We start from the raw sequence: 3,237 nt of genomic DNA, 5'->3' as shown, positions 1-3,237 counted from the left end.
TAGCAGGTGTGACATTGTGAATTTATTATAAGTACTTTATTAGCGAAAGCAAATAAAGTAGAGAAACAAAGGCTTGGTCTTAACAGATGCAGGAAACAGGTTCAGCAAAGTCTCTATGCCTTCAAAGCAAAGCACTGAGCTTTGGCACCTGAGGAACAGGTGTAGGTGATGGCTCAGTAAATGGGTGATTGAGACCAAGGAAGAGAATGAGTGCTGTGATTGGTAGGTGTGGTTTCTGAGCATTGGCTGGATTCCAACTGGGGCCTGACAGCAGGTCAGTGTAAAGGTGAGCTAGCTGGAGAAGAAAATGAAACAAAGGCTAGAAAAGAGGTATAATTTCCAATGGCTAGTTAAAAAACTGGGCCAACTTCTATCTTCAGAACAGCTCCAGTCCTGTTAATGAGTCCTGAACTTTGTGTAGAAGAATACTGGTCCCCTCAAGAAGACCACAATTCACTGGATGGTATGGTTTCATCTTACAAATGGAAATAAGTCATTTAATACTGTTCTTCAAATGTAAACATTTAATGGATACTTTTCTACTTCAGGTGAAACTATTCATTGCTTTTTGACCTCCAGAACGTCTTGAGTTTGGAAATACATTTTTTGGCATAAAAAAACTGATTTCAAAATCAAGTTCAGTGTTTGTTTTTCAGAAAATATGATGGCAGCTCTTTTAATCTCATTTGATGACATTCTTCCCTTTTTTACATTTTCAGAATTACAGTTAGTTAGTTGGGTTTTGAGTTGGGATTCTAATGTTGACAATATCCCTCTACAGTGATATTACTCTTGCCAGCCATGCAGGAAAGGTATTGCACCATAGGGGTTGGATTTCTGTTAGCTGTCTTATGTTACATTTAAAAACTCACACAAAATATATTATAGCTGACATATATTGCTAATTGACACACACACACACACACACACACACATACAAATAATTGTATCATCAGTTTTGTAATGTGTTGAAATACATGGTGCAGCATTTTATCAATTCACTATGCAAACTCAGTTCAGCATAATTATGACAGAAGAAGCCCTTTAATCATCAGTCCATTGTTTCTTATCAGGCCTCTTCCTGGTAACCGCTTACCTCAAATTTCTGTGGTAATGATCCTTTCTGTGTATATGCAGCCATTCATATTCTTTTCCTTGGAAGCAGTGCACATAGGCACTCTGCTAGGCCACACAGACCAGCAGCTCTCAAAATTATTTGGAATAGCTGAGTTAAACAAACTGCCTATAAAGGCACAGATGGGACAATGAAACCCTGGTACACATGACAAGGCAAGTTGGACATGCTAGACCTTTCGTAAATCAAATTTGTCTTGAGCATGCAAGTCTTGCTCAAAGGTCGAAGGTTTTGTAACGTGTTGCCCTCAGGGAAGTCCCACTGCAATGACCTTACAACAGGAAAAGTACCAGAACCTGGAGAAAAGAATACAGTCTGCATTACAGCTTGAAATAGCCACAGAAGATCCCACCTATCTGCAATGCAGGGCAGATGCGGGGCATGGAAGGCAGAAGCAGCGCCCCCTACAGGAGACTTCAAGCACAGCCACTCACAGTGCTCTCCTTCACCTGCCAAAGACCTGGAGACGTTGCAACCTATCGGCTCATTACTCAGCTGCCAGTGCCTTTCAGTGACTGCAAGTATAGTGTTCTAGGGTGCTGCCATGCGCAACCGACTTTATACAAGTTCATGACAAAGGGGCCACAGATTGTAAATGAGAGGCTTGATTTTGCTATGATAAAGTCTCAGTTTGGAATAGCTGTTGTTTTTTTTTCCTCACTTCAAACCATCATAGGATGTGATCATGGCTTGGATTTTAAGCAACAGGTAGTGTGGAATTTTTTTTTTGCTTCTCTTTGTGATGCCAGATCCTGGAGGATCTGTGCAGTATGGAGACGAAACCTTGGCTAAAACGACTGACAACTTATTATTAAATATGGAGCTTATTGTAAGTTTCCTGCTACAAGTACTTAGCAGGACACTGAGGCTTGGGAACTTAAATACAAAGCTGGTAGGCCCAGTGTTCTTGCATAATTGTCTGGACCTAAAAACTAAATTATTGTTTGCTCTTTCACTGTAATTGCTTCTTAGAAAATATGGGACATTGTGAAATACTTTTTACACATTTCTAAGAATACTTGATTCCTCAGAATTCTAGGTGTGAATAGGTATCGTTTTCAGCATGTATTTTCTGAGCTTGGTGCTACAATGATGACAATCACAGAAGTCTTGCTTCCATTAAAGGACTCACCAAAGAGTTTGCATGAACATGTTTCTTTGTAATAAAAAAAAATGACAAAATAAACCCCAACAAAAACAGGAGAGGCCACCAAAACCCCAAATAAAACCAAAAGAAAAGATCCTTGCTCTCAGATTGGCTTCACCTTGGAATGAAGGCTCATGAAGTTGTGAAAATGACAGTGGAGCAACTTTGAGCAAACGGAAATGTAACAGTGCATCACTCTGGCCTTTACTGAGAGGCAGAGTTCACAGAGCAAGCAGCCAGGATCACTGACTCATATCGCCTGTTTCAGGAGGCTGATAGTGAAACTTATTCCAAGAACTTGTAAGCAGCATTGTAATTTCCACGTGCCAACCACAGAAGAAGTGGTTGAGCGGCATGTTGTAGCAGGGCCTCAGAAGCTCAAGCGGCTTCTCACCTTCTTTTGGCACATTTCTGTGTACCCAGTAGTGTAAAGTGCTAGGAAATAAATGGCTGCTGTCAAGTCATCTAGAGACACATAAACTATATGGACAAAAGTATCTGGACACAACTCTTAATCGTTGGATTCAGGTGTTTCATTCAGTCGCATTGCCACAAGTGTATAAAATCAAGCACCGAGCCATGCAGTCTGCCTTGTGAAAAAGTGGGTCATTCTAAAGAGCTCACTGAATTGGTGTGTGGTATTGTAATAAAAGTCAGTCTGTATTATTTCTTCCCTGCTAGGTATTCTACAATCAACTGTGAGTGGTGTTATTGAAAAGTGAAGGTGTTTAGGAACCACAGCAACTCAGCTGAAGTAGCAGACCATGTAAGGTTACAGAGTGGGGTCACCGAGTGCTGAGGTGTATAATGTCTGTCCTCACAAATGCTCTTTTGGCTGAAGGGGCTAAAATTCCCACACATTCCAAAATCTTGCAGAAAGCCTCCCACAAGAGTGAAGCTGTTATAATTGCAAAGGGGAGACCAACTCTATATTAATGTCTATGGATTTAGAATG

Source organism: Electrophorus electricus, chromosome 1, assembly GCF_013358815.1.
Source record: "Electrophorus electricus isolate fEleEle1 chromosome 1, fEleEle1.pri, whole genome shotgun sequence".
In the NCBI taxonomy this organism is placed as follows: Eukaryota; Metazoa; Chordata; class Actinopteri; order Gymnotiformes; family Gymnotidae; genus Electrophorus; species Electrophorus electricus.
This window is presented reverse-complemented; position numbering follows the sequence as displayed.